The following is a 20,760-nucleotide window of genomic DNA, read 5'->3' on the forward strand; positions in this document are numbered from 1 at the left end:
TCCTCCCTTCCAACGGTGTTGAGGCGGGTGGGAACAGCCGGGGGTTGAGGGTACTGTGCTAAAAGAGGTGGAGTTATGCAGATCTAAAACGCGTGGATTGCAGCAGCAGCAAGCCGAAAAGTGCAGGCATGTGAGGGATCTAGAGGTTGACAGCATGTCTTCTTAATGGGAGTCCAGGTGGCCATCTCCACAAATGGACTTTTCAGAATCCTTGGGTGGCACCGTAGTCGGAAACCAATTCTGGTTATCGCTTCTCGGCCTTTTGGCTAAGATCAAGTGTAGTATCTGTTCTTATCAGTTTAATATCTGATACGTCCCCTATCTGGGGACCATATATTAAATGGATTTTTAGAACAGGGAGATGGAAAAAGAGCTTGCTCTGTCCACTCCACGCATTGACCTGGTATTGCAGTATCTCCAGGACCGGTGCACCCCTTCTTTAATGCAGTTTCTAAAATCAGAAAGAATTGAATTCAATGCTTTTTGTTCATTTTGCTTGTTTGTCGGATTTTGGGATGGACTCTTTGGCTTTGCTTTTCTTCTCCTCATTGGATTTTTCATGTTAAAAGTTGCAGAAGCCAGATGACAAGCTCATTTTGGTTCAACTTCAGCAACTGTGCATTGCATTGCCATGTAATGTAATGTAATGCAATGCTATCTATCTAGCTCTCCCTCTATACTTCCTTTTGGATAAACAGACATATTAGGCAAGCATTTTGGAGCTTTCACCTAAATAACTACAGGTGGTGAGATAAGCTGCACAATATAATTGACCTTTCAGTATATTGTTGCACACACACCATCTATTTAGCAAATGCCCTTGTTATCAACAGCAGCCTTTTAAACTCACCTGAGCTAACAGGTATGTGAGCTGGTTACTCTGCTGCGCTTAAAATTTCTTTTTTGGTTTGCTACAATGCCTTTTCTGAAACGTTGTCTCCCTCTGCTGGAACACTGACTTCTTTCATTTAATGCCTGCAGACTATAAAAGAGAAACCAACCCAAAAAGTTTGGTTGATTAGTCTGTGGCATTCTTTTAAACTGTTGCTTATGGCGGTCTCTGTGAGCTTCTCAGTGACATTCAGCCATCCAGGTATCCCGCCTGCAGTAGACGGAATGTGGCAATGGAACGCTGGCTGCGCGTGTCATAATAGGCTCTGAGCCTTTATATACCTGCGCACAGCAGCAGCCACCTTCAGTCTGCTGCTGGACAGCCAGCAGCAGCAGCAGCAGGAGAGGTAATTAATCAGCAACCCTCCTGCTAAGGGTAGACAGCTGCTCGTTCCACCCCCCCCCCCCCGCCTTAATTGGTTCTCCTCCCTTCCAACGGTGTTGAGGCGGGTGGGAACAGCCGGGGGTTGAGGGTACTGTGCTAAAAGAGGTGGAGTTATGCAGATCTAAAACGCGTGGATTGCAGCAGCAGCAAGCCGAAAAGTGCAGGCATGTGAGGGATCTAGAGGTTGACAGCATGTCTTCTTAACGGGAGTCCAGGTGGCCATCTCCACAAATGGACTTTTCAGAATCCTTGGGTGGCACCGTAGTCGGAAACCAATTCTGGTTATCGCTTCTCGGCCTTTTGGCTAAGATCAAGTGTAGTATCTGTTCTTATCAGTTTAATATCTGATACGTCCCCTATCTGGGGACCATATATTAAATGGATTTTTAGAACAGGGAGATGGAAAAAGAGCTTGCTCTGTCCACTCCACGCATTGACCTGGTATTGCAGTATCTCCAGGACCGGTGCACCCCTTCTTTAATGCAGTTTCTAAAATCAGAAAGAATTGAATTCAATGCTTTTTGTTCATTTTGCTTGTTTGTCGGATTTTGGGATGGACTCTTTGGCTTTGCTTTTCTTCTCCTCATTGGATTTTTCATGTTAAAAGTTGCAGAAGCCAGATGACAAGCTCATTTTGGTTCAACTTCAGCAACTGTGCATTGCATTGCCATGTAATGTAATGTAATGCAATGCTATCTATCTAGCTCTCCCTCTATACTTCCTTTTGGATAAACAGACATATTAGGCAAGCATTTTGGAGCTTTCACCTAAATAACTACAGGTGGTGAGATAAGCTGCACAATATAATTGACCTTTCAGTATATTGTTGCACACACACCATCTATTTAGCAAATGCCCTTATTTTCAACAGCAGCCTTTTAAACTCACCTGAGCTAACAGGTATGTGAGCTGGTTACTCTGCTGCGCTTAAAATTTCTTTTTTGGTTTGCTACAATGCCTTTTCTGAAACGTTGTCTCCCTCTGCTGGAACACTGACTTCTTTCATTTAATGCCTGCAGACTATAAAAGAGAAACCAACCCAAAAAGTTTGGTTGATTAGTCTGTGGCATTCTTTTAAACTGTTGCTTATGGCGGTCTCTGTGAGCTTCTCAGTGACATTCAGCCATCCAGGTATCCCGCCTGCAGTAGACGGAATGTGGCAATGGAACGCTGGCTGCGCGTGTCATAATAGGCTCTGAGCCTTTATATACCTGCGCACAGCAGCAGCCACCTTCAGTCTGCTGCTGGACAGCCAGCAGCAGCAGCAGCAGGAGAGGTAATTAATCAGCAACCCTCCTGCTAAGGGTAGACAGCTGCTCGTTCCACCCCCCCCCCCGCCTTAATTGGTTCTCCTCCCTTCCAACGGTGTTGAGGCGGGTGGGAACAGCCGGGGGTTGAGGGTACTGTGCTAAAAGAGGTGGAGTTATGCAGATCTAAAACGCGTGGATTGCAGCAGCAGCAAGCCGAAAAGTGCAGGCATGTGAGGGATCTAGAGGTTGACAGCATGTCTTCTTAACGGGAGTCCAGGTGGCTATCTCCACAAATGGACTTTTCAGAATCCTTGGGTGGCACCGTAGTCGGAAACCAATTCTGGTTATCGCTTCTCGGCCTTTTGGCTAAGATCAAGTGTAGTATCTGTTCTTATCAGTTTAATATCTGATACGTCCCTTATCTGGGGACCATATATTAAATGGATTTTTAGAACAGGGAGATGGAAAAAGAGCTTGCTCTGTCCACTCCACGCATTGACCTGGTATTGCAGTATCTCCAGGACCGGTGCACCCCTTCTTTAATGCAGTTTCTAAAATCAGAAAGAATTGAATTCAATGCTTTTTGTTCATTTTGCTTGTTTGTCGGATTTTGGGATGGACTCTTTGGCTTTGCTTTTCTTCTCCTCATTGGATTTTTCATGTTAAAAGTTGCAGAAGCCAGATGACAAGCTCATTTTGGTTCAACTTCAGCAACTGTGCATTGCATTGCCATGTAATGTAATGTAATGCAATGCTATCTATCTAGCTCTCCCTCTATACTTCCTTTTGGATAAACAGACATATTAGGCAAGCATTTTGGAGCTTTCACCTAAATAACTACAGGTGGTGAGATAAGCTGCACAATATAATTGACCTTTCAGTATATTGTTGCACACACACCATCTATTTAGCAAATGCCCTTGTTATCAACAGCAGCCTTTTAAACTCACCTGAGCTAACAGGTATGTGAGCTGGTTACTCTGCTGCGCTTAAAATTTCTTTTTTGGTTTGCTACAATGCCTTTTCTGAAACGTTGTCTCCCTCTGCTGGAACACTGACTTCTTTCATTTAATGCCTGCAGACTATAAAAGAGAAACCAACCCAAAAAGTTTGGTTGATTAGTCTGTGGCATTCTTTTAAACTGTTGCTTATGGCGGTCTCTGTGAGCTTCTCAGTGACATTCAGCCATCCAGGTATCCCGCCTGCAGTAGACGGAATGTGGCAATGGAACGCTGGCTGCGCGTGTCATAATAGGCTCTGAGCCTTTATATACCTGCGCACAGCAGCAGCCACCTTCAGTCTGCTGCTGGACAGCCAGCAGCAGCAGCAGCAGGAGAGGTAATTAATCAGCAACCCTCCTGCTAAGGGTAGACAGCTGCTCGTTCCACCCCCCCCCCCGCCTTAATTGGTTCTCCTCCCTTCCAACGGTGTTGAGGCGGGTGGGAACAGCCGGGGGTTGAGGGTACTGTGCTAAAAGAGGTGGAGTTATGCAGATCTAAAACGCGTGGATTGCAGCAGCAGCAAGCCGAAAAGTGCAGGCATGTGAGGGATCTAGAGGTTGACAGCATGTCTTCTTAACGGGAGTCCAGGTGGCCATCTCCACAAATGGACATTTCAGAATCCTTGGGTGGCACCGTAGTCGGAAACCAATTCTGGTTATCGCTTCTCGGCCTTTTGGCTAAGATCAAGTGTAGTATCTGTTCTTATCAGTTTAATATCTGATACGTCCCCTATCTGGGGACCATATATTAAATGGATTTTTAGAACAGGGAGATGGAAAAAGAGCTTGCTCTGTCCACTCCACGCATTGACCTGGTATTGCAGTATCTCCAGGACCGGTGCACCCCTTCTTTAATGCAGTTTCTAAAATCAGAAAGAATTGAATTCAATGCTTTTTGTTCATTTTGCTTGTTTGTCGGATTTTGGGATGCACTCTTTGGCTTTGCTTTTCTTCTCCTCATTGGATTTTTCATGTTAAAAGTTGCAGAAGCCAGATGACAAGCTCATTTTGGTTCAACTTCAGCAACTGTGCATTGCATTGCCATGTAATGTAATGTAATGCAATGCTATCTATCTAGCTCTCCCTCTATACTTCCTTTTGGATAAACAGACATATTAGGCAAGCATTTTGGAGCTTTCACCTAAATAACTACAGGTGGTGAGATAAGCTGCACAATATAATTGACCTTTCAGTATATTGTTGCACACACACCATCTATTTAGCAAATGCCCTTGTTATCAACAGCAGCCTTTTAAACTCACCTGAGCTAACAGGTATGTGAGCTGGTTACTCTGCTGCGCTTAAAATTTCTTTTTTGGTTTGCTACAATGCCTTTTCTGAAACGTTGTCTCCCTCTGCTGGAACACTGACTTCTTTCATTTAATGCCTGCAGACTATAAAAGAGAAACCAACCCAAAAAGTTTGGTTGATTAGTCTGTGGCATTCTTTTAAACTGTTGCTTATGGCGGTCTCTGTGAGCTTCTCAGTGACATTCAGCCATCCAGGTATCCCGCCTGCAGTAGACGGAATGTGGCAATGGAACGCTGGCTGCGCGTGTCATAATAGGCTCTGAGCCTTTATATACCTGCGCACAGCAGCAGCCACCTTCAGTCTGCTGCTGGACAGCCAGCAGCAGCAGCAGCAGGAGAGGTAATTAATCAGCAACCCTCCTGCTAAGGGTAGACAGCTGCTCGTTCCACCCCCCCCCCCGCCTTAATTGGTTCTCCTCCCTTCCAACGGTGTTGAGGCGGGTGGGAACAGCCGGGGGTTGAGGGTACTGTGCTAAAAGAGGTGGAGTTATGCAGATCTAAAACGCGTGGATTGCAGCAGCAGCAAGCCGAAAAGTGCAGGCATGTGAGGGATCTAGAGGTTGACAGCATGTCTTCTTAACGGGAGTCCAGGTGGCCATCTCCACAAATGGACATTTCAGAATCCTTGGGTGGCACCGTAGTCGGAAACCAATTCTGGTTATCGCTTCTCGGCCTTTTGGCTAAGATCAAGTGTAGTATCTGTTCTTATCAGTTTAATATCTGATACGTCCCCTATCTGGGGACCATATATTAAATGGATTTTTAGAACAGGGAGATGGAAAAAGAGCTTGCTCTGTCCACTCCACGCATTGACCTGGTATTGCAGTATCTCCAGGACCGGTGCACCCCTTCTTTAATGCAGTTTCTAAAATCAGAAAGAATTGAATTCAATGCTTTTTGTTCATTTTGCTTGTTTGTCGGATTTTGGGATGCACTCTTTGGCTTTGCTTTTCTTCTCCTCATTGGATTTTTCATGTTAAAAGTTGCAGAAGCCAGATGACAAGCTCATTTTGGTTCAACTTCAGCAACTGTGCATTGCATTGCCATGTAATGTAATGTAATGCAATGCTATCTATCTAGCTCTCCCTCTATACTTCCTTTTGGATAAACAGACATATTAGGCAAGCATTTTGGAGCTTTCACCTAAATAACTACAGGTGGTGAGATAAGCTGCACAATATAATTGACCTTTCAGTATATTGTTGCACACACACCATCTATTTAGCAAATGCCCTTGTTATCAACAGCAGCCTTTTAAACTCACCTGAGCTAACAGGTATGTGAGCTGGTTACTCTGCTGCGCTTAAAATTTCTTTTTTGGTTTGCTACAATGCCTTTTCTGAAACGTTGTCTCCCTCTGCTGGAACACTGACTTCTTTCATTTAATGCCTGCAGACTATAAAAGAGAAACCAACCCAAAAAGTTTGGTTGATTAGTCTGTGGCATTCTATTAAACTGTTGCTTATGGCGGTCTCTGTGAGCTTCTCAGTGACATTCAGCCATCCAGGTATCCCGCCTGCAGTAGACGGAATGTGGCAATGGAACGCTGGCTGCGCGTGTCATAATAGGCTCTGAGCCTTTATATACCTGCGCACAGCAGCAGCCACCTTCAGTCTGCTGCTGGACAGCCAACAGCAGCAGCAGCAGGAGAGGTAATTAATCAGCAACCCTCCTGCTAAGGGTAGACAGCTGCTCGTTCCACCCCCCCCCCCGCCTTAATTGGTTCTCCTCCCTTCCAACGGTGTTGAGGCGGGTGGGAACAGCCGGGGGTTGAGGGTACTGTGCTAAAAGAGGTGGAGTTATGCAGATCTAAAACGCGTGGATTGCAGCAGCAGCAAGCCGAAAAGTGCAGGCATGTGAGGGATCTAGAGGTTGACAGCATGTCTTCTTAACGGGAGTCCAGGTGGCCATCTCCACAAATGGACATTTCAGAATCCTTGGGTGGCACCGTAGTCGGAAACCAATTCTGGTTATCGCTTCTCGGCCTTTTGGCTAAGATCAAGTGTAGTATCTGTTCTTATCAGTTTAATATCTGATACGTCCCCTATCTGGGGACCATATATTAAATGGATTTTTAGAACAGGGAGATGGAAAAAGAGCTTGCTCTGTCCACTCCACGCATTGACCTGGTATTGCAGTATCTCCAGGACCGGTGCACCCCTTCTTTAATGCAGTTTCTAAAATCAGAAAGAATTGAATTCAATGCTTTTTGTTCATTTTGCTTGTTTGTCGGATTTTGGGATGGACTCTTTGGCTTTGCTTTTCTTCTCCTCATTGGATTTTTCATGTTAAAAGTTGCAGAAGCCAGATGACAAGCTCATTTTGGTTCAACTTCAGCAACTGTGCATTGCATTGCCATGTAATGTAATGTAATGCAATGCTATCTATCTAGCTCTCCCTCTATACTTCCTTTTGGATAAACAGACATATTAGGCAAGCATTTTGGAGCTTTCACCTAAATAACTACAGGTGGTGAGATAAGCTGCACAATATAATTGACCTTTCAGTATATTGTTGCACACACACCATCTATTTAGCAAATGCCCTTGTTATCAACAGCAGCCTTTTAAACTCACCTGAGCTAACAGGTATGTGAGCTGGTTACTCTGCTGCGCTTAAAATTTCTTTTTTGGTTTGCTACAATGCCTTTTCTGAAACGTTGTCTCCCTCTGCTGGAACACTGACTTCTTTCATTTAATGCCTGCAGACTATAAAAGAGAAACCAACCCAAAAAGTTTGGTTGATTAGTCTGTGGCATTCTTTTAAACTGTTGCTTATGGCAGTCTCTGTGAGCTTCTCAGTGACATTCAGCCATCCAGGTATCCCGCCTGCAGTAGACGGAATGTGGCAATGGAACGCTGGCTGCGCGTGTCATAATAGGCTCTGAGCCTTTATATACCTGCGCACAGCAGCAGCCACCTTCAGTCTGCTGCTGGACAGCCAGCAGCAGCATCAGCAGGAGAGGTAATTAATCAGCAACCCTCCTGCTAAGGGTAGACAGCTGCTCGTTCCACCCCCCCCCCGCCTTAATTGGTTCTCCTCCCTTCCAACGGTGTTGAGGCGGGTGGGAACAGCCGGGGGTTGAGGGTACTGTGCAAAAAGAGGTGGAGTTATGCAGATCTAAAACGCGTGGATTGCAGCAGCAGCAAGCCGAAAAGTGCAGGCATGTGAGGGATCTAGAGGTTGACAGCATGTCTTCTTAACGGGAGTCCAGGTGGCCATCTCCACAAATGGACTTTTCAGAATCCTTGGGTGGCACCGTAGTCGGAAACCAATTCTGGTTATCGCTTCTCGGCCTTTTGGCTAAGATCAAGTGTAGTATCTGTTCTTATCAGTTTAATATCTGATACGTCCCCTATCTGGGGACCATATATTAAATGGATTTTTAGAACAGGGAGATGGAAAAAGAGCTTGCTCTGTCCACTCCACGCATTGACCTGGTATTGCAGTATCTCCAGGACCGGTGCACCCCTTCTTTAATGCAGTTTCTAAAATCAGAAAGAATTGAATTCAATGCTTTTTGTTCATTTTGCTTGTTTGTCGGATTTTGGGATGGACTCTTTGGCTTTGCTTTTCTTCTCCTCATTGGATTTTTCATGTTAAAAGTTGCAGAAGCCAGATGACAAGCTCATTTTGGTTCAACTTCAGCAACTGTGCATTGCATTGCCATGTAATGTAATGTAATGCAATGCTATCTATCTAGCTCTCCCTCTATACTTCCTTTTGGATAAACAGACATATTAGGCAAGCATTTTGGAGCTTTCACCTAAATAACTACAGGTGGTGAGATAAGCTGCACAATATAATTGACCTTTCAGTATATTGTTGCACACACAACATCTATTTAGCAAATGCCCTTGTTATCAACAGCAGCCTTTTAAACTCACCTGAGCTAACAGGTATGTGAGCTGGTTACTCTGCTGCGCTTAAAATTTCTTTTTTGGTTTGCTACAATGCCTTTTCTGAAACGTTGTCTCCCTCTGCTGGAACACTGACTTCTTTCATTTAATGCCTGCAGACTATAAAAGAGAAACCAACCCAAAAAGTTTGGTTGATTAGTCTGTGGCATTCTTTTAAACTGTTGCTTATGGCGGTCTCTGTGAGCTTCTCAGTGACATTCAGCCATCCAGGCATCCCGCCTGCAGTAGACGGAATGTGGCAATGGAACGCTGGCTGCGCGTGTCATAATAGGCTCTGAGCCTTTATATACCTGCGCACAGCAGCAGCCACCTTCAGTCTGCTGCTGGACAGCCAGCAGCAGCAGCAGCAGGAGAGGTAATTAATCAGCAACCCTCCTGCTAAGGGTAGACAGCTGTTCGTTCCACCCCCCCCCCCCGCCTTAATTGGTTCTCCTCCCTTCCAACGGTGTTGAGGCGGGTGGGAACAGCCGGGGGTTGAGGGTACTGTGCTAAAAGAGGTGGAGTTATGCAGATCTAAAACGCGTGGATTGCAGCAGCAGCAAGCCGAAAATTGCAGGCATGTGAGGGATCTAGAGGTTGACAGCATGTCTTCTTAACGGGAGTCCAGGTGGCCATCTCCACAAATGGACTTTTCAGAATCCTTGGGTGGCACCGTAGTCGGAAACCAATTCTGGTTATCGCTTCTCGGCCTTTTGGCTAAGATCAAGTGTAGTATCTGTTCTTATCAGTTTAATATCTGATACGTCCCCTATCTGGGGACCATATATTAAATGGATTTTTAGATCAGGGAGATGGAAAAAGAGCTTGCTCTGTCCACTCCACGCATTGACCTGGTATTGCAGTATCTCCAGGACCGGTGCACCCCTTCTTTAATGCAGTTTCTAAAATCAGAAAGAATTGAATTCAATGCTTTTTGTTCATTTTGCTTGTTTGTCGGATTTTGGGATGGACTCTTTGGCTTTGCTTTTCTTCTCCTCATTGGATTTTTCATGTTAAAAGTTGCAGAAGCCAGATGACAAGCTCATTTTGGTTCAACTTCAGCAACTGTGCATTGCATTGCCATGTAATGTAATGTAATGCAATGCTATCTATCTAGCTCTCCCTCTATACTTCCTTTTGGATAAACAGACATATTAGGCAAGCATTTTGGAGCTTTCACCTAAATAACTACAGGTGGTGAGATAAGCTGCACAATATAATTGACCTTTCAGTATATTGTTGCACACACACCATCTATTTAGCAAATGCCCTTGTTATCAACAGCAGCCTTTTAAACTCACCTGAGCTAACAGGTATGTGAGCTGGTTACTCTGCTGCGCTTAAAATTTCTTTTTTGGTTTGCTACAATGCCTTTTCTGAAACGATGTCTCCCTCTGCTGGAACACTGACTTCTTTCATTTAATGCCTGCAGACTATAAAAGAGAAACCAACCCAAAAAGTTTGGTTGATTAGTCTGTGGCATTCTTTTAAACTGTTGCTTATGGCGGTCTCTGTGAGCTTCTCAGTGACATTCAGCCATCCAGGTATCCCGCCTGCAGTAGACGGAATGTGGCAATGGAACGCTGGCTGCGCGTGTCATAATAGGCTCTGAGCCTTTATATACCTGCGCACAGCAGCAGCCACCTTCAGTCTGCTGCTGGACAGCCAGCAGCAGCAGCAGCAGGAGAGGTAATTAATCAGCAACCCTCCTGCTAAGGGTAGACAGCTGTTCGTTCCACCCCCCCCCCCCCGCCTTAATTGGTTCTCCTCCCTTCCAACGGTGTTGAGGCGGGTGGGAACAGCCGGGGGTTGAGGGTACTGTGCTAAAAGAGGTGGAGTTATGCAGATCTAAAACGCGTGGATTGCAGCAGCAGCAAGCCGAAAAGTGCAGGCATGTGAGGGATCTAGAGGTTGACAGCATGTCTTCTTAACGGGAGTCCAGGTGGCCATCTCCACAAATGGACTTTTCAGAATCCTTGGGTGGCACCGTAGTCGGAAACCAATTCTGGTTATCGCTTCTCGGCCTTTTGGCTAAGATCAAGTGTAGTATCTGTTCTTATCAGTTTAATATCTGATACGTCCCCTATCTGGGGACCATATATTAAATGGATTTTTAGATCAGGGAGATGGAAAAAGAGCTTGCTCTGTCCACTCCACGCATTGACCTGGTATTGCAGTATCTCCAGGACCGGTGCACCCCTTCTTTAATGCAGTTTCTAAAATCAGAAAGAATTGAATTCAATGCTTTTTGTTCATTTTGCTTGTTTGTCGGATTTTGGGATGGACTCTTTGGCTTTGCTTTTCTTCTCCTCATTGGATTTTTCATGTTAAAAGTTGCAGAAGCCAGATGACAAGCTCATTTTGGTTCAACTTCAGCAACTGTGCATTGCATTGCCATGTAATGTAATGTAATGCAATGCTATCTATCTAGCTCTCCCTCTATACTTCCTTTTGGATAAACAGACATATTAGGCAAGCATTTTGGAGCTTTCACCTAAATAACTACAGGTGGTGAGATAAGCTGCACAATATAATTGACCTTTCAGTATATTGTTGCACACACACCATCTATTTAGCAAATGCCCTTGTTATCAACAGCAGCCTTTTAAACTCACCTGAGCTAACAGGTATGTGAGCTGGTTACTCTGCTGCGCTTAAAATTTCTTTTTTGGTTTGCTACAATGCCTTTTCTGAAACGTTGTCTCCCTCTGCTGGAACACTGACTTCTTTCATTTAATGCCTGCAGACTATAAAAGAGAAACCAACCCAAAAAGTTTGGTTGATTAGTCTGTGGCATTCTTTTAAACTGTTGCTTATGGCGGTCTCTGTGAGCTTCTCAGTGACATTCAGCCATCCAGGTATCCCGCCTGCAGTAGACGGAATGTGGCAATGGAACGCTGGCTGCGCGTGTCATAATAGGCTCTGAGCCTTTATATACCTGCGCACAGCAGCAGCCACCTTCAGTCTGCTGCTGGACAGCCAGCAGCAGCAGCAGCAGGAGAGGTAATTAATCAGCAACCCTCCTGCTAAGGGTAGACAGCTGCTCGTTCCCCCCCCCCGCCTTAATTGGTTCTCCTCCCTTCCAACGGTGTTGAGGCGGGTGGGAACAGCCGGGGGTTGAGGGTACTGTGCTAAAAGAGGTGGAGTTATGCAGATCTAAAACGCGTGGATTGCAGCAGCAGCAAGCCGAAAAGTGCAGGCATGTGAGGGATCTAGAGGTTGACAGCATGTCTTCTTAACGGGAGTCCAGGTGGCCATCTCCACAAATGGACTTTTCAGAATCCTTGGGTGGCACCGTAGTCGGAAACCAATTCTGGTTATCGCTTCTCGGCCTTTTGGCTAAGATCAAGTGTAGTATCTGTTCTTATCAGTTTAATATCTGATACGTCCCCTATCTGGGGACCATATATTAAATGGATTTTTAGAACAGGGAGATGGAAAAAGAGCTTGCTCTGTCCACTCCACGCATTGACCTGGTATTGCATTATCTCCAGGACCGGTGCACCCCTTCTTTAATGCAGTTTCTAAAATCAGAAAGAATTGAATTCAATGCTTTTTGTTCATTTTGCTTGTTTGTCGGATTTTGGGATGGACTCTTTGGCTTTGCTTTTCTTCTCCTCATTGGATTTTTCATGTTAAAAGTTGCAGAAGCCAGATGACAAGCTCATTTTGGTTCAACTTCAGCAACTGTGCATTGCATTGCCATGTAATGTAATGTAATGCAATGCTATCTATCTAGCTCTCCCTCTATACTTCCTTTTGGATAAACAGACATAGTAGGCAAGCATTTTGGAGCTTTCACCTAAATAACTACAGGTGGTGAGATAAGCTGCACAATATAATTGACCTTTCAGTATATTGTTGCACACACACCATCTATTTAGCAAATGCCCTTGTTATCAACAGCAGCCTTTTAAACTCACCTAAGCTAACAGGTATGTGAGCTGGTTACTCTGCTGCGCTTAAAATTTCTTTTTTGGTTTGCTACAATGCCTTTTCTGAAACGTTGTCTCCCTCTGCTGGAACACTGACTTCTTTCATTTAATGCCTGCAGACTATAAAAGAGAAACCAACCCAAAAAGTTTGGTTGATTAGTCTGTGGCATTCTTTTAAACTGTTGCTTATGGCGGTCTCTGTGAGCTTCTCAGTGACATTCAGCCATCCAGGTATCCCGCCTGCAGTAGACGGAATGTGGCAATGGAACGCTGGCTGCGCGTGTCATAATAGGCTCTGAGCCTTTATATACCTGCGCACAGCAGCAGCCACCTTCAGTCTGCTGCTGGACAGCCAGCAGCAGCAGCAGCAGGAGAGGTAATTAATCAGCAACCCTCCTGCTAAGGGTAGACAGCTGCTCGTTCCACCCCCCCCCCCGCCTTAATTGGTTCTCCTCCCTTCCAACGGTGTTGAGGCGGGTGGGAACAGCCGGGGGTTGAGGGTACTGTGCTAAAAGAGGTGGAGTTATGCAGATCTAAAACGCGTGGATTGCAGCAGCAGCAAGCCGAAAAGTGCAGGCATGTGAGGGATCTAGAGGTTGACAGCATGTCTTCTTAACGGGAGTCCAGGTGGCCATCTCCACAAATGGACTTTTCAGAATCCTTGGGTGGCACCGTAGTCGGAAACCAATTCTGGTTATCGCTTCTCGGCCTTTTGGCTAAGATCAAGTGTAGTATCTGTTCTTATCAGTTTAATATCTGATACGTCCCCTATCTGGGGACCATATATTAAATGGATTTTTAGAACAGGGAGATGGAAAAAGAGCTTGCTCTGTCCACTCCACGCATTGACCTGGTATTGCAGTATCTCCAGGACCGGTGCACCCCTTCTTTAATGCAGTTTCTAAAATCAGAAAGAATTGAATTCAATGCTTTTTGTTCATTTTGCTTGTTTGTCGGATTTTGGGATGGACTCTTTGGCTTTGCTTTTCTTCTCCTCATTGGATTTTTCATGTTAAAAGTTGCAGAAGCCAGATGACAAGCTCATTTTGGTTCAACTTCAGCAACTGTGCATTGCATTGCCATGTAATGTAATGTAATGCAATGCTATCTATCTAGCTCTCCCTCTATACTTCCTTTTGGATAAACAGACATATTAGGCAAGCATTTTGGAGCTTTCACCTAAATAACTACAGGTGGTGAGATAAGCTGCACAATATAATTGACCTTTCAGTATATTGTTGCACACACACCATCTATTTAGCAAATGCCCTTGTTATCAACAGCAGCCTTTTAAACTCACCTGAGCTAACAGGTATGTGAGCTGGTTACTCTGCTGCGCTTAAAATTTCTTTTTTGGTTTGCTACAATGCCTTTTCTGAAACGTTGTCTCCCTCTGCTGGAACACTGACTTCTTTCATTTAATGCCTGCAGACTATAAAAGAGAAACCAACCCAAAAAGTTTGGTTGATTAGTCTGTGGCATTCTTTTAAACTGTTGCTTATGGCGGTCTCTGTGAGCTTCTCAGTGACATTCAGCCATCCAGGTATCCCGCCTGCAGTAGACGGAATGTGGCAATGGAACGCTGGCTGCGCGTGTCATAATAGGCTCTGAGCCTTTATATACCTGCGCACAGCAGCAGCCACCTTCAGTCTGCTGCTGGACAGCCAGCAGCAGCAGCAGCAGGAGAGGTAATTAATCAGCAACCCTCCTGCTAAGGGTAGACAGCTGCTCGTTCCACCCCCCCCCCCCGCCTTAATTGGTTCTCCTCCCTTCCAACGGTGTTGAGGCGGATGGGAACAGCCGGGGGTTGAGGGTACTGTGCTAAAAGAGGTGGAGTTATGCAGATCTAAAACGCGTGGATTGCAGCAGCAGCAAGCCGAAAAGTGCAGGCATGTGAGGGATCTAGAGGTTGACAGCATGTCTTCTTAACGGGAGTCCAGGTGGCCATCTCCACAAATGGACTTTTCAGAATCCTTGGGTGGCACCGTAGTCGGAAACCAATTCTGGTTATCGCTTCTCGGCCTTTTGGCTAAGATCAAGTGTAGTATCTGTTCTTATCAGTTTAATATCTGATACGTCCCCTATCTGGGGACCATATATTAAATGGATTTTTAGAACAGGGAGATGGAAAAAGAGCTTGCTCTGTCCACTCCACGCATTGAACTGGTATTGCAGTATCTCCAGGACCGGTGCACCCCTTCTTTAATGCAGTTTCTAAAATCAGAAAGAATTGAATTCAATGCTTTTTGTTCATTTTGCTTGTTTGTCGGATTTTGGGATGGACTCTTTGGCTTTGCTTTTCTTCTCCTCATTGGATTTTTCATGTTAAAAGTTGCAGAAGCCAGATGACAAGCTCATTTTGGTTCAACTTCAGCAACTGTGCATTGCATTGCCATGTAATGTAATGTAATGCAATGCTATCTATCTAGCTCTCCCTCTATACTTCCTTTTGGATAAACAGACATATTAGGCAAGCATTTTGGAGCTTTCACCTAAATAACTACAGGTGGTGAGATAAGCTGCACAATATAATTGACCTTTCAGTATATTGTTGCACACACACCATCTATTTAGCAAATGCCCTTGTTATCAACAGCAGCCTTTTAAACTCACCTGAGCTAACAGGTATGTGAGCTGGTTACTCTGCTGCGCTTAAAATTTCTTTTTTGGTTTGCTACAATGCCTTTTCTGAAACGTTGTCTCCCTCTGCTGGAACACTGACTTCTTTCATTTAATGCCTGCAGACTATAAAAGAGAAACCAACCCAAAAAGTTTGGTTGATTAGTCTGTAGCATTCTTTTAAACTGTTGCTTATGGCGGTCTCTGTGAGCTTCTCAGTGACATTCAGCCATCCAGGTATCCCGCCTGCAGTAGACGGAATGTGGCAATGGAACGCTGGCTGCGCGTGTCATAATAGGCTCTGAGCCTTTATATACCTGCGCACAGCAGCAGCCACCTTCAGTCTGCTGCTGGACAGCCAGCAGCAGCAGCAGCAGGAGAGGTAATTAATCAGCAACCCTCCTGCTAAGGGTAGACAGCTGCTCGTTCCACCCCCCACCCCCTTAATTGGTTCTCCTCCCTTCCAACGGTGTTGAGGCGGGTGGGAACAGCCGGGGGTTGAGGGTACTGTGCTAAAAGAGGTGGAGTTATGCAGATCTAAAACGCGTGGATTGCAGCAGCAGCAAGCCGAAAAGTGCAGGCATGTGAGGGATCTAGAGGTTGACAGCATGTCTTCTTAACGGGAGTCCAGGTGGCCATCTCCACAAATGGACTTTTCAGAATCCTTGGGTGGCACCGTAGTCGGAAACCAATTCTGGTTATCGCTTCTCGGCCTTTTGGCTAAGATCAAGTGTAGTATCTGTTCTTATCAGTTTAATATCTGATACGTCCCCTATCTGGGGACCATATATTAAATGGATTTTTAGAACAGGGAGATGGAAAAAGAGCTTGCTCTGTCCACTCCACGCATTGACCTGGTATTGCAGTATCTCCAGGACCGGTGCACCCCTTCTTTAATGCAGTTTCTAAAATCAGAAAGAATTGAATTCAATGCTTTTTGTTCATTTTGCTTGTTTGTCGGATTTTGGGATGGACTCTTTGGCTTTGCTTTTCTTCTCCTCATTGGATTTTTCATGTTAAAAGTTGCAGAAGCCAGATGACAAGCTCATTTTGGTTCAACTTCAGCAACTGTGCATTGCATTGCCATGTAATGTAATGTAATGCAATGCTATCTATCTAGCTCTCCCTCTATACTTCCTTTTGGATAAACAGACATATTAGGCAAGCATTTTGGAGCTTTCACCTAAATAACTACAGGTGGTGAGATAAGCTGCACAATATAATTGACCTTTCAGTATATTGTTGCACACACACCATCTATTTAGCAAATGCCCTTGTTATCAACAGCAGCCTTTTAAACTCACCTGAGCTAACAGGTATGTGAGCTGGTTACTCTGCTGCGCTTAAAATTTCTTTTTTGGTTTGCTACAATGCCTTTTCTGAAACGTTGTCTCCCTCTGCTGGAACACTGACTTCTTTCATTTAATGCCTGCAGACTATAAAAGAGAAACCAACCCAAAAAGTTTGGTTGATTAGTCTGTGGCATTCTTTTAAACTGTTGCTTATGGCGGTCTCTGTGAGCTTCTCAGTGACATTCAGCCATCCAGGTATCCCGCCTGCAGTAGACGGAATGTGGCAATGGAACGCTGGCTGCGCGTGTCATAATAGGCTCTGAGCCTTTATATACCTGCGCACAGCAGCAGCCACCTTCAGTCTGCTGCTGGACAGCCAGCAGCAGCAGCAGCAGGAGAGGTAATTAATCAGCAACCCTCCTGCTAAGGGTAGACAGCTGCTCGTTCCACCCCCCCCCCGCCTTAATTGGTTCTCCTCCCTTCCAACGGTGTTGAGGCGGGTGGGAACAGCCGGGGGTTGAGGGTACTGTGCTAAAAGAGGTGGAGTTATGCAGATCTAAAACGCGTGGATTGCAGCAGCAGCAAGCCGAAAAGTGCAGGCATGTGAGGGATCTAGAGGTTGACAGCATGTCTTCTTAACGGGAGTCCAGGTGGCCATCTCCCCAAATGGACTTTTCAGAATCCTTGGGTGGCACCGTAGTCGGAAACCAATTCTGGTTATCGCTTCTCGGCCTTTTGGCTAAGATCAAGTGTAGTATCTGTTCTTATCAGTTTAATATCTGATACGTCCCCTATCTGGGGACCATATATTAAATGGATTTTTAGAACAGGGAGATGGAAAAAGAGCTTGCTCTGTCCACTCCACGCATTGACCTGGTATTGTAGTATCTCCAGGACCGGTGCACCCCTTCTTTAATGCAGTTTCTAAAATCAGAAAGAATTGAATTCAATGCTTTTTGTTCATTTTGCTTGTTTGTCGGATTTTGGGATGGACTCTTTGGCTTTGCTTTTCTTCTCCTCATTGGATTTTTCATGTTAAAAGTTGCAGAAGCCAGATGACAAGCTCATTTTGGTTCAACTTCAGCAACTGTGCATTGCATTGCCATGTAATGTAATGTAATGCAATGCTATCTATCTAGCTCTCCCTCTATACTTCCTTTTGGATAAACAGACATATTAGGCAAGCATTTTGGAGCTTTCACCTAAATAACTACAGGTGGTGAGATAAGCTGCACAATATAATTGACCTTTCAGTATATTGTTGCACACACACCATCTATTTAGCAAATGCCCTTGTTATCAACAGCAGCCTTTTAAACTCACCTGAGCTAACAGGTATGTGAGCTGGTTACTCTGCTGCGCTTAAAATTTCTTTTTTGGTTTGCTACAATGCCTTTTCTGAAACGTTGTCTCCCTCTGCTGGAACACTGACTTCTTTCATTTAATGCCTGCAGACTATAAAAGAGAAACCAACCCAAAAAGTTTGGTTGATTAGTCTGTGGCATTCTTTTAAACTGTTGCTTATGGCGGTCTCTGTGAGCTTCTCAGTGACATTCAGCCATCCAGGTATCCCGCCTGCAGTAGACGGAATGTGGCAATGGAACGCTGGCTGCGCGCGTCATAATAGGCTCTGAGCCTTTATATACCTGCGCACAGCAGCAGCCACCTTCAGTCTGCTGCTGGACAGCCAGCAGCAGCAGCAGCAGGAGAGGTAATTAATCAGCAACCCTCCTGCTAAGGGTAGACAGCTGCTCGTTCCACCCCCCCCCCGCCTTAATTGGTTCTCCTACCTTCCAACGGTGTTGAGGCGGTTGGGAACAGCCGGGGGTTGAGGGTATTGTGCTAAAAGAGGTGGAGTTATGCAGATCTAAAACGCGTGGATTGCAGCAGCAGCAAGCCGAAAAGTGCAGGCATGTGAGGGATCTAGAGGTTGACAGCATGTCTTCTTAACGGGAGTCCAGGTGGCCATCTCCACAAATGGACTTTTCAGAATCCTTGGGTGGCACCGTAGTCGGAAACCAATTCTGGTTATCGCTTCTCGGCCTTTTGGCTAAGATCAAGTGTAGTATCTGTTCTTATCAGTTTAATATCTGATACGTCCCCTATCTGGGGACCATATATTAAATGGATTTTTAGAACAGGGAGATGGAAAAAGAGCTTGCTCTGTCCACTCCACGCATTGACCTGGTATTGCAGTATCTCCAGGACCGGTGCACCCCTTCTTTAATGCAGTTTCTAAAATCAGAAAGAATTGAATTCAATGCTTTTTGTTCATTTTGCTTGTTTGTCGGATTTTGGGATGGACTCTTTGGCTTTGCTTTTCTTCTCCTCATTGGATTTTTCATGTTAAAAGTTGCAGAAGCCAGATGACAAGCTCATTTTGGTTCAACTTCAGCAACTGTGCATTGCATTGCCATGTAATGTAATGTAATGCAATGCTATCTATCTAGCTCTCCCTCTATACTTCCTTTTGGATAAACAGACATATTAGGCAAGCATTTTGGAGCTTTCACCTAAATAACTACAGGTGGTGAGATAAGCTGCACAATATAATTGACCTTTCAGTATATTGTTGCACACACACCATCTATTTAGCAAATGCCCTTGTTATCAACAGCAGCCTTTTAAACTCACCTGAGCTAACAGGTATGTGAGCTGGTTACTCTGCTGCGCTTAAAATTTCTTTTTTGGTTTGCTACAATGCCTTTTCTGAAACGTTGTCTCCCTCTGCTGGAACACTGACTTCTTTCATTTAATGCCTGCAGACTATAAAAGAGAAACCAACCCAAAAAGTTTGGTTGATTAGTCTGTGGCATTCTTTTAAACTGTTGCTTATGGCGGTCTCTGTGAGCTTCTCAGTGACATTCAGCCATCCAGGTATCCCGCCTGCAGTAGACGGAATGTGGCAATGGAACGCTGGCTGCGCGTGTCATAATAGGCTCTGAGCCTTTATATACCTGCGCACAGCAGCAGCCACCTTCAGTCTGCTGCTGGACAGCCAGCAGCAGCAGCAGCAGGAGAGGTAATTAATCAGCAACCCTCCTGCTAAGGGTAGACAGCTGCTCGTTCCACCCCCCCCCCGCCTTAATTGGTTCTCCTCCCTTCCAACGGTGTTGAGGCGGGTGGGAACAGCCGGGGGTTGAGGGTACTGTGCTAAAAGAGGTGGAGTTATGCAGATCTAAAACGCGTGGATTGCAGCAGCAGCAAGCCGAAAAGTGCAGGCATGTGAGGGATCTAGAGGTTGACAGCATGTCTTCTTAACGGGAGTCCAGGTGGCCATCTCCACAAATGGACTTTTCAGAATCCTTGGGTGGCACCGTAGTCGGAAACCAATTCTGGTTATCGCTTCTCGGCCTTTTGGCTAAGATCAAGTGTAGTATCTGTTCTTATCAGTTTAATATCTGATACGTCCCCTATCTGGGGACCATATATTAAATGGATTTTTAGAACAGGGAGATGGAAAAAGAGCTTGCTCTGTCCACTCCACGCATTGACCTGGTATTGCAGTATCTCCAGGACCGGTGCACCCCTTCTTTAATGCAGTTTCTAAAATCAGAAAGAATTGAATTCAATGCTTTTTGTTCATTTTGCTTGTTTCTCGGATTTTGGGATGGACTCTTTGGCTTTGCTTTTCTTCTCCTCATTGGATTTTTCATGTTAAAAGTTGCAGAAGCCAGATGACAAGCTCATTTTGGTTCAACTTCAGCAACTGTGCATTGCATTGCCATGTAATGTAATGTAATGCAATGCTATCTATCTAGCTCTCCCTCTATACTTCCTTTTGGATAAACAGACATATTAGGCAAGCATTTTGGAGCTTTCACCTAAATAACTACAGGTGGTGAGATAAGCTGCACAATATAATTGACCTTTCAGTATATTGTTGCACACACACCATCTATTTAGCAAATGCCCTTGTTATCAACAGCAGCCTTTTAAACTCACCTGAGCTAACAGGTATGTGAGCTGGTTACTCTGCTGCGCTTAAAATTTCTTTTTTGGTTTGCTACAATGCCTTTTCTGAAACGTTGTCTCCCTCTGCTGGAACACTGACTTCTTTCATTTAATGCCTGCAGACTATAAAAGAGAAACCAACCCAAAAAGTTTGGTTGATTAGTCTGTGGCATTCTTTTAAACTGTTGCTTATGGCGGTCTCTGTGAGCTTCTCAGTGACATTCA

At 45.0% G+C, this 20,760-nt stretch overlaps 16 non-coding genes across 16 annotated transcripts; all 16 read left to right on the forward strand.

Annotated features, from left to right (window-relative positions):
- Window positions 1-246: 246 nt before the first annotated feature.
- On the forward strand, window positions 247-437 carry LOC141237723 (U2 spliceosomal RNA). The gene has a single exon (XR_012303251.1). It is a non-coding gene; the product is annotated as a U2 spliceosomal RNA (small nuclear RNA).
- Window positions 438-1,560: 1,123 nt separating this feature from the next.
- Window positions 1,561-1,751, forward strand: LOC141237725 (U2 spliceosomal RNA). The gene has a single exon (XR_012303253.1). It is a non-coding gene; the product is annotated as a U2 spliceosomal RNA (small nuclear RNA).
- Window positions 1,752-2,872: 1,121 nt separating this feature from the next.
- LOC141237873 (U2 spliceosomal RNA) lies at window positions 2,873-3,063 on the forward strand. The gene has a single exon (XR_012303395.1). It is a non-coding gene; the product is annotated as a U2 spliceosomal RNA (small nuclear RNA).
- A 1,121-nt stretch (window positions 3,064-4,184) lies between these two features.
- LOC141237726 (U2 spliceosomal RNA) lies at window positions 4,185-4,375 on the forward strand. Its single transcript, XR_012303254.1, has one exon. It is a non-coding gene; the product is annotated as a U2 spliceosomal RNA (small nuclear RNA).
- A 1,121-nt stretch (window positions 4,376-5,496) lies between these two features.
- On the forward strand, window positions 5,497-5,687 carry LOC141237727 (U2 spliceosomal RNA). The gene has a single exon (XR_012303255.1). It is a non-coding gene; the product is annotated as a U2 spliceosomal RNA (small nuclear RNA).
- A 1,121-nt stretch (window positions 5,688-6,808) lies between these two features.
- On the forward strand, window positions 6,809-6,999 carry LOC141237728 (U2 spliceosomal RNA). Its single transcript, XR_012303256.1, has one exon. It is a non-coding gene; the product is annotated as a U2 spliceosomal RNA (small nuclear RNA).
- Window positions 7,000-8,119: 1,120 nt separating this feature from the next.
- On the forward strand, window positions 8,120-8,310 carry LOC141237729 (U2 spliceosomal RNA). Its single transcript, XR_012303257.1, has one exon. It is a non-coding gene; the product is annotated as a U2 spliceosomal RNA (small nuclear RNA).
- A 1,122-nt stretch (window positions 8,311-9,432) lies between these two features.
- On the forward strand, window positions 9,433-9,623 carry LOC141237824 (U2 spliceosomal RNA). Its single transcript, XR_012303348.1, has one exon. It is a non-coding gene; the product is annotated as a U2 spliceosomal RNA (small nuclear RNA).
- Window positions 9,624-10,746: 1,123 nt separating this feature from the next.
- Window positions 10,747-10,937, forward strand: LOC141237825 (U2 spliceosomal RNA). The gene has a single exon (XR_012303349.1). It is a non-coding gene; the product is annotated as a U2 spliceosomal RNA (small nuclear RNA).
- A 1,117-nt stretch (window positions 10,938-12,054) lies between these two features.
- On the forward strand, window positions 12,055-12,245 carry LOC141237494 (U2 spliceosomal RNA). The gene has a single exon (XR_012303028.1). It is a non-coding gene; the product is annotated as a U2 spliceosomal RNA (small nuclear RNA).
- A 1,121-nt stretch (window positions 12,246-13,366) lies between these two features.
- On the forward strand, window positions 13,367-13,557 carry LOC141237730 (U2 spliceosomal RNA). The gene has a single exon (XR_012303258.1). It is a non-coding gene; the product is annotated as a U2 spliceosomal RNA (small nuclear RNA).
- Window positions 13,558-14,679: 1,122 nt separating this feature from the next.
- LOC141237920 (U2 spliceosomal RNA) lies at window positions 14,680-14,870 on the forward strand. The gene has a single exon (XR_012303441.1). It is a non-coding gene; the product is annotated as a U2 spliceosomal RNA (small nuclear RNA).
- A 1,119-nt stretch (window positions 14,871-15,989) lies between these two features.
- LOC141237731 (U2 spliceosomal RNA) lies at window positions 15,990-16,180 on the forward strand. Its single transcript, XR_012303259.1, has one exon. It is a non-coding gene; the product is annotated as a U2 spliceosomal RNA (small nuclear RNA).
- Window positions 16,181-17,300: 1,120 nt separating this feature from the next.
- Window positions 17,301-17,491, forward strand: LOC141237881 (U2 spliceosomal RNA). The gene has a single exon (XR_012303403.1). It is a non-coding gene; the product is annotated as a U2 spliceosomal RNA (small nuclear RNA).
- Window positions 17,492-18,611: 1,120 nt separating this feature from the next.
- Window positions 18,612-18,802, forward strand: LOC141237732 (U2 spliceosomal RNA). The gene has a single exon (XR_012303260.1). It is a non-coding gene; the product is annotated as a U2 spliceosomal RNA (small nuclear RNA).
- Window positions 18,803-19,922: 1,120 nt separating this feature from the next.
- Window positions 19,923-20,113, forward strand: LOC141237734 (U2 spliceosomal RNA). Its single transcript, XR_012303261.1, has one exon. It is a non-coding gene; the product is annotated as a U2 spliceosomal RNA (small nuclear RNA).
- Window positions 20,114-20,760: the final 647 nt, after the last annotated feature.

The sequence above is a fragment of the Phyllobates terribilis genome, unplaced genomic scaffold, assembly GCF_046119375.1.
Source record: "Phyllobates terribilis strain yellow unplaced genomic scaffold, ASM4611937v1 Scaffold_734__1_contigs__length_741531, whole genome shotgun sequence".
In the NCBI taxonomy this organism is placed as follows: domain Eukaryota; kingdom Metazoa; phylum Chordata; class Amphibia; order Anura; family Dendrobatidae; genus Phyllobates; species Phyllobates terribilis.